Source organism: Oryzias latipes, chromosome 18, assembly GCF_053564925.1.
Source record: "Oryzias latipes strain Hd-rR chromosome 18, Olatipes_Hd-rR_3.1".
NCBI lineage: Eukaryota > Metazoa > Chordata > Actinopteri > Beloniformes > Adrianichthyidae > Oryzias > Oryzias latipes.
The window spans coordinates 28055145-28063902 of record NC_136254.1 but is presented as its reverse complement, the minus strand read 5'-3'; the positions used below and the strand labels follow the sequence as shown (position 1 = coordinate 28063902).

Here is an 8758-nt window from a genome sequence, read left to right as displayed (position 1 = left end):
AAGATCTGATCATTGTAATAGTAAAATGGTTAAAATAGGTAAAAACTGAAGTTTAAAATCGCCTCACATTTAGGCACAAAATGGCCGCCAAACCATAGTTGGCGTTGCCATCCCATGATAATTTCAAAACTTATATTAAATTCCAAAGTCCTGTGAGCAGTTTAATGTTTGAACGGTGTTTCTAGCTAAAGGCATGAAGTTATTATGGTTGAATGAAACAAATGTTTCAAGGATTCTCTATGTATTTTAATGGAGCAGAAATCTTAGAAAATCCTGGAAAATCCTGGAATATTTTGAAAAGTTGAAGGATTTGAAGGGCCAAAATTCATAGCTGAAATAAAGTGGAATAGTTAAAAAATTTAATAGTTGAATGGTTGAAAAATTTGAAGTGTCCAAACGGGGTCTTGAACCGGGCACCTCATGCATCATAACTTCCCTATGTATTTTAATAGGGGAAAAAATCCCGGAAAACCTGGAATATCTTAAAAAGTTGAAGGATTTGAAAAACCAAAAGTCATAGCAGGAATAAGCTGAAAGAGCTGAACATTTTAAAAGTTGAAAGGTTAAAATAGGTCGAAAATTGTAGAAGGAGTTAAGTGCCGAAAAACGACGGAAGATTGCATAAGAGGAAAACAAAGGGTTGAATGCTTTACAGCATTCAACCCTTTGTTTACAATTGTTTTTGAATGCTTTACAGCATTCAACCAATAAAATAAATTGGCATTTAGGTCGCTGCACAATGGCATTTTGATATGTGACTCTAGGTCTATTAAAATAAAGATGAAAGAAATATTTGAGTTAAAAGAACATTTGGCATGTTTGTGATGGACAAAAGCAACATACAGTGGGTATGGAAAGTATTCAGACCCCTTTTACATTTTTCACTCTTTGTATTATCAAAGCCATGTGCCAAAATCAGCTAATTCATTACATTTTCAATATTGTAGAAATTTCTAAAAACTTACGAAAACAAAAAAACTGATAAACTAGAAGGAGCTGCATTTCCAGAAGAAAATGCAGGGTTGAATGCTGTATTGCTGAAAGAAAGCTTAATGTGTAAAATAAATGGCTGAACTGAGCTGAAAGAGCTCAACATTTTAAAAGTAAAATGGTTAAAAAAAGTAAAAACCTGTAAAAGAGGTTAAGCACAAGAATTCCCTATGCATTTTAATGGGGCAAAAATCCTGGAAAATCTTGGAATATCTTGAAAAGTTCAAAGATTTGAAAGACTAAAAGTCGTAGCTGAAAGGAATAAGATGAAAGGGTTGAACATTGTAATAGTAGAATGGTAAAAATAGGTGAAAGTTTGAAGAAGTTTAAAATTGCCTCACATTTTGGCACAAAATGGCCGCCAAACTGTAGGTGGTGTTGCCATCCCATAATAATCTTGAACCTTATGTTGAAGTCCAAAACCTTGTGAACATTTCAATATTCGAACGGTGTCTCTAGCCAAAAGAATGTTAAAGTTACAATTGTTTAAAGAAGCAAAGGTGTGGCCAATGGAGCAAAAAGATTGGAAAATCTGGGAATATCCGGGAATATCTGGAAAAGTTCAAAGATTTGAAGGACAAAATGTCATAGCTGAAAGGAATAAGCTGAAAGGGTTGAACATTGTAATAGTAGAATGGTAAAAATAGGTGAAAGTTTGAAGAAGTTTAAAATTGCCTCACATTTTGGCACAAAATGGCCGCCAAACTGTAGGTGGTGTTGCCATCCCATAATAATTTTGAACCTTATGTTGAAGTCCAAAACCTTGTGAACATTTCAATATTTGAACGGTGTCTCTAGCCAAAAGAATGTTAAAGTTACAGTTGTTTAATGAAGCAAAGGTGTGGCCAATGGAGCAAAATAATTGGAAAATCCGGGAATATCCGGGAATATCTGGAAAAGTTCAAGGATTTGAAGGACAAAATGTCATAGCTAGAATAAGATGAAAGAGCTGAACATTTTCATAGTCAAACGGTTAAAATAGGTGAAAAATTGTAGAAGGAGTTTAGCTGTGAACTTCTGCACGAAAAATTCTCCATGTATTTCAATGGAGCAAAAATTCCCGGAAAACCTGGAATATCTTAAAAAGTAAAAGGATTTGAAAAACCAAAAGTCATAGCACAAATAAGCAGAAAGAGCTGAACATTTTAAAAGTTGAATGGTTACAATCGGTTAAAAATTGTAGAAGGAGTTAAGCGGCGAAAAACGGCGGAAGATAGGCGTAAAGAATAATAAATAAAGAGAAACAGGAAAACAAAGGGTTGAATGCTTTACAGCATTCAACCAATAACATGGTCAAAGGTACTCAGACCTTTTGCTCAGTATTAAGTAGAAACACCCTTTTTCGAGGAATGGTGCCACATTTTTAAATTTACATCAAATGCTAAAACTCGGTTTCAATAGTCATCATGATTTAAATGACAATGATTTCTTATCACTTCGATGAGCAAAATCAGCACAGTAAATTTGGTTCATGTTGATCATTATTTAAAATGTAGTGTTTGAAGAGCAAAATAAACTTCAAACAAAACTGGCTAGAGTGAAAACATCCTGAGCATAGGCACAATTTACCAAGCACAGATTCTTACCAGTAAATGCTTTAACTGTCACTCCACTGCTTCTTATTCCTTCAAACACACAGAAGAGAGTAAAGGTGTATTCTGTGCGAGCAGTGAGCGATGTGACCGTGTATGATACAGGTCCTCCTCCTTCTGGTGCGCTGATGTTTGTCTCTGTTCCATTAAACTGCAGGATGAAGCTGACATTTGTGTTCATTCTACTCCATTCAAGAGTAATGCTGGTCTCAGTCTGTGCAGATGCTCTAAAGTTGTCTGCATTTTGAGGAGCTAAAAAAAAGCAGAAGAAATTTTAAAGAAACAAGAAAAACACTATTTATTTCCATCTGAATATCCACTAAAGTTACAGTCAAACTGAAGGAAACTGGATAAAGTCATTTCAAAGTTATTGGTTTTGTGACGGTTTCAGTTTCTCTGCCTTTGTGTTTTGATTCTCTTTTTGTTCTGGCAAGTTTTCAGTTCAGTTTCCTGTTTTATTTTGTAGGGTTTCCTGTTTTGTTGTAGTATTCAGTTAGGTAATTGAAAAAGTAAAACATAAAATCAATCGGCTTCCTGGCCATCATTTTGGCCCGCCAGGTCTGCTTCGTCGAGTAATCCCACTGAGTTTTACAATTTAGTTTATAATATTTTAATTTTTTATAAGACCTAAAAATGATTTAAAACAGATTTATAAAAAATCAAATCCTTCTGATACGTTTCATAAAGACATACAGAGGACATCACACACCAAGCAGAAAAATAAACTTATTGCTAACAATGATGCCAGGAGTCCAGTTCTAAGAAAATTTACAAAAGAGCAAAGAAAACGGAATGATTTGATTTATTTCTTATTATCAAAATTTCCAGGCCTTGTTTGTTCTGTTCTACAGCATGTTCACATTTGTGTAATTTGGACCAAAAATATTTTTATGGAAAACATGTTAAACATTATTTAAGGTTAAACTTGTTTATTCTGGGTTACTATATCTGTCTGTTTTCATTCATTAATGTCATTTAGAAAAAAATCAGAACCATGTTTTTACTTATTTCTTCAGACAAAAGACATTAAACATATTGGTGTTGCTGTGTTAATGTTTCTGATCAATTTACATTTATTATTATTTATTGATTGAATTATTTTTCTCTGCATAACCGGGTTTCTGTGGCTAAATAGATTTAATGTTTGTCTAAAGTGGATTTATATCATTTTATTTTGTTAATATTAAAAGGTACGATTTTAGTATACTTACACTATTTTTATAGATAATGATCCTATTCATAGTCACCGCGGCATGTGGCACGAAAATTTTCTTTTTCTTTTTCTCTCTCAAAAAATAACTGAGAAGCACTGCACTAGTGCCTTTTTTGATAGGACCAGACGGAATAGAAGGATAGAAGACAGTGGCATTTTAGAGATGGGAGAGAAAGGTACAAAACAAAGGAGATAAAGCAAAAAAGGGGGGAGCGTTAAGAAGTTGGAGGATGATTAAAGAAGTGGTGGAAGCAGAATACAAAAAAAAAAACTAATTGCAGGAGGTTTGTCCCGCCGGGAATTAATGCAGAGAAGCCAAAGTGAGAGCGTTCTTTCATTTATTCAAGATCAATGAGCACTTCACTAGCTCCATGCAGGGCCACATCAGCTCATTACACCTCCGTCACTCTCCATTTTCACTTCCTCTGACACTTCCTTTTAACCCATACCCCCCTCCTAAATTTGCCTAAATGGTGCTCTCCATTAGGCCGCAAGAAGGTCACAATAAACTCTCGTCTTATGCTGACGGTGCCACACCGTCAAATCTACTGTCTATGCCTTTAATGTTATTCCCTCGTCCCCTGAATGAGAGGTGCATAACAGCCTGACTATGGATTATTTTTTTTTTTAACTTGTTCTGTCAAACAGCTGGGCAAACAGATTAGAGCTGAAGGAAAAAGAACAGTGTAAATTTGTATAAACCCCTTTTTGTTACTTTATTATTTTGATTTATTTTTTACATTTAGTGTGTCTGGGGTGGGAGAGGAGAAGATTGGGGGTGTGTGAAAGAAAATAAAAGGAAAAGAGGTGGAGAAAATGGGGGATACAAGCACTGTTTTGAATAACTTATTATTTTAATCTGTAACAATTATATCAGATCTGCTGGAAAGACAAATATTACATCTAAAGGTGAAATTCTGACACGAAGATGAGTGGAAGACATTTGTCCATCAATGCACTGTAGGTTAGGAGGGGGGATTAAGCAGACAGGGAGCAATGTGGCAGTGTGCACGTGGTGGTGGAAATACATGCATGCTGCCAAAGAGAACCCCAGGCCTGGGAGCACCCCAGGCGCCAGGAGGCATAGGTGAACCCAGCTACTGGGCCCCAAGGCCACAGGACAGGCGTGCTTGGCCATACCAGGCGGCAGCCATGGAGGCCACCGGGCACTGAGAAGCCAGGGTCCTGAGAACCCCTGGATCGCCCACCACCTAGCCGGCGCCCCGTCTCCGCAAGCAACCCAGAGATCACCGCGCAACCATTGCTCCACCCCCCCAGTACTCTACTCTCTACAACCTTTTTCACCCCCCATATTAGATAATTTTAAAATCCCTGCATTGGCTCCCCATATGCTTCACGATTGATTTTAAGATACCTTTAACCGTTTTTAAATGTCTTAACGGTCTTGCGCCTTCTTATTTATTATATCTTTAAGTAAAGTATGAACCTTCGCGGACCCTGAGATCCTCTGGCACTGGTCTGTTAACCATTCGGTTTGTAAAAACCAAAACCTATGAAGAAGCTGCGTTTCAACACTATGCCCCCCGTTTATGGAACAGTCTGCCAGAGGACCTGAGAGCCGCAGAGAGCGTTAATGCTTTAAAGAAAAGGACCAAGTCCTATCTTTTTAACCTGGCTTTTAGCTAATTTTTTACTACTTTTATTTATTTATTTATTCAGTCATTTATTTATATGTACTTTTTATTTTTGTTTTATTTTATTTATTTATCCATTTTATCTTGTTTTATAAACTTGAACCTAATTTTTAACGCGTTATTTTAATTAACCTTATTTTAATGTTTTATTGTTTTTATCAATATGTTTACTTTTTTATTCTCATTTTTATTTCCGGTGCTTCCTCAGCTGGAACCTCTCCCTCTGGGTCGGCTGCTGTTCAGCCACTGCAGCTCTAGATGGGGACCTGCATCACTCCTTCGCTGTGGTGGAGCGGTCCCCGCCTGTGATGCTGCATTTGGCCGTCTATGCGGCTGTTCACGGAGGGGGACGTTCCAATTATCAGCGTTTCCTGCATCCTGTTTTTGTGCTCAGCCTATCTCTTATTGTCCTTTGCCATCAGTTAGGCGGTGGGAGGTGTGAAAGGAGTGGGGGGCTAGGTACGGGGAGGGGGGCCCTATCTATTTATTTATTTTTAAATCGTCAGTGCTTGTTTTTATATTTTGTTGTGTTTTAATGTAAAGTACGACGGAGTATTAGGGCCACCAAAAAAAAAAATTTAGAGCCACCAAAAAAAAAAAAAGTAAAATTACGAGATTTTATCTCGTAAATTTAGGAGATAAAAACTCGTAATTTTAGGAGATTACAGTGGAAGTGAGCATGCAGAGCAGCAGATGAACGCCGTGCAGCCGCAGAGAAGACAGACTAAACTTTGTTGAACAGGTGAGCTGTATGTTTATTGATAACGTTCCAAATGTCTGGAAGGTCATTTGTTTGATTTACGATTCATTAAAGTTTTATTTATTGATGGTTGGTTTGCAGGATCTCTGCAGCCCGATGAAGCCGTCGTCGGTGTCCCTGCAGCTGTTCGCTTGAATCCTTTCTTCCTCCACCAAAGACCAGATCTCTACGTCTGTGTGACGCTTCCGTCACACAAAAGGAGGATCACTGTTTTTGGCATTTTCAACGTTCCAAAGCTAATATAAAACACTATTTTCATTCCTCTTTATTGTTTTATGCTGAAACGGGACATTTCATCTGCAGGAGGGGGCGTTTGTAACACTGTTTACTTCAGCATTGGTGTTGGGATGACAGGTTCATGACTTAATGAGACAAATGAACTTCAGGATATGTGAATGTAAAGGAGAATAAAGGCTGCAGCGATTGTCTACACCCAAACGTGTCTCTGAGCTCCTTATTTTACATATTAAACACCGCTTTACTGACACTGAACCCCGGAAAGACTACTACACGGAAAATAATCTGATTGTGAGTCGCCAAAAGGTTCAGAATCTCTTTGTTTTAAACCTATAATAATCCGGAAATGAAGCTTCACAAAAGGCTCCACATACTTCATCTTCAAGCTAGGTTCCGATAAACGGACAACTTCGGTGTTTTTTCCTTAATCTACGACTTTTTTCTCGTTAATTTATGAGATTTTAAGTCGTAAATTTATGAGATAAAAAGTCGTAAATTTACGAGTTTTTATCTCCTAAATTTACGAGATTAAGAGAGTACGAGAGTAAATTTACGAGATAAAATCTCGTAAATTTACTTTTTTTTTTTTTTTGGTGGCTCTAATTTTTTTTTTTTTGGTGGCCCTAATACTCCGTCGTAGTAAAGCACTTTGTGTTATATTTTTATATGAAAAGTGCTTTTTAAATAAAGTTTGATTTGATTTGATATTATCCGACCCCTCCTCCCATTCCCCCTAATGCTCTATACAGGAACCTGGTGAGCCTGGGGCCTGGCCGGTAGCCTGGGCCCACGGCTGGTGTTTTGTGCGGGCGATTGTTTGCTGCTTGGCCTAGGCCCCCCGGGGATTTGGCGATGTATCCACAGCAGGGGTTAAATGGTTCCCTTGTTTTTTTTATTTATTATTATTTTCTTTTGAATTTATTTCTTATTTCAATTTATTTCTTTTATAATAATATTAATAATAATAATAATAATTCATTTATTTATTTACTATTATCAGTACCAAGGATAAGAAGGCACACTACCAGTACTGTTTGTTTTGATCTTTCTGCTTTATTAGTTTCTGGCCATGTGGTTGAATCAACAACAAAACTTCTCACACCTTTGTCTCAAATAGGTGGCTGCTCTAACCTTTATTAACATTTAAAATGAATTCCTTTAAGAAAAATAAATAAAAATTAAGATCATTTTACCAGTTGTTACTGTCAGTTGTACTCCGGTGCTTCTGGTGTTTCCATAAACAGAGTAAAGATTGAATGTGTATGTTGTTCCAGCACTGAGAGATGAGACTGTGAAAGTTACTGGTCCATCACCATCAGGGGCTGCAATCATCCTCTCTGTACCATTAAACTGGAGCACATAGCTGGCATTGATGATCTTACTCCACTGCAGAGTGACAGTAGTCTCTGTTCTTCTCAATAAAGTGAAGTTTTTCACATTCAGAGGAACTGAGAATGAAACAAAAAATTGAATATTTGATTTTACTATAGGTATTAATAACATCATGTCTCCTTTTTTTAACTGACAACAGTAATATGACTATTTTTAATCAGTGCTGTGCTGAACATACATACCTGTTTTGTAACAAATAAATGGAAATTGAGAAGAGCAGTCATTATTTGACCATTGTCCCGGCTTCTCTACAGAAATACACTTTTCTCCAGTTGAACCTTGTTGAACGACTATGTTGTACTGAAACACAGATTGGCTCCCATCAGACCACACTCTCTGGCGATACAGGCCAATCCAGACCGTAAAACCTCCTACTAAAGCTTTAATGATGTTATTTTCTGCATCATTCCGTATGCTGTAAAAAGAAAATATATATTACAGCAAAAAAATGAGAAAGCTTAAATGGCCAATTATTTAGAATGTTTATTTTTTAGTATCTTCTAAGCAACCTCCCATTATTTGAACAGAGAAATAAAAATCATCTCAATAAATGTTCAACTCGTTTCTATTTTTTGGTTGCAGCCTTTAGAGTTCATCACAACAGGTTATCCACCTCCATCCAACCCTATCTTTGCATCACTGAGCATCTTTCACTGGATCAATGAACTTACTTTTGCGTCTTTCTTTACGGCTTCTGCCTGACAGTTTTTCTATACTTGTTCAAATTACTGTAAGAAACCATATTAAAAGTAAAACTGCAGTGGGATTCAATTGTGTAATTAGTTTTGTTTTATTCAATTAAAAACATTCATTTGCAGATCAAATTGTAAAGTTTGACACTAATTACTTAGCGAATTTAAATTTCAAAATAAGCCACCACTTTAGTCGGACAATGAATGCAAAATAGAATTTTATCTAC

General features: G+C 36.6%; 1 long non-coding RNA gene across 1 annotated transcript; it reads right to left on the bottom strand.

The window, feature by feature from the left end:
* Window positions 1-2576: 2576 nt before the first annotated feature.
* Window positions 2577-8254, bottom strand: LOC144987168 (uncharacterized). Its single transcript, XR_013651047.1, has 3 exons — window positions 8022-8254; window positions 7641-7895; window positions 2577-2834 (listed from the first exon to the last, which is right to left on the bottom strand). It is a non-coding gene; the product is annotated as an uncharacterized LOC144987168 (long non-coding RNA).
* Between the last annotated feature and the right edge of the window lie 504 nt (window positions 8255-8758).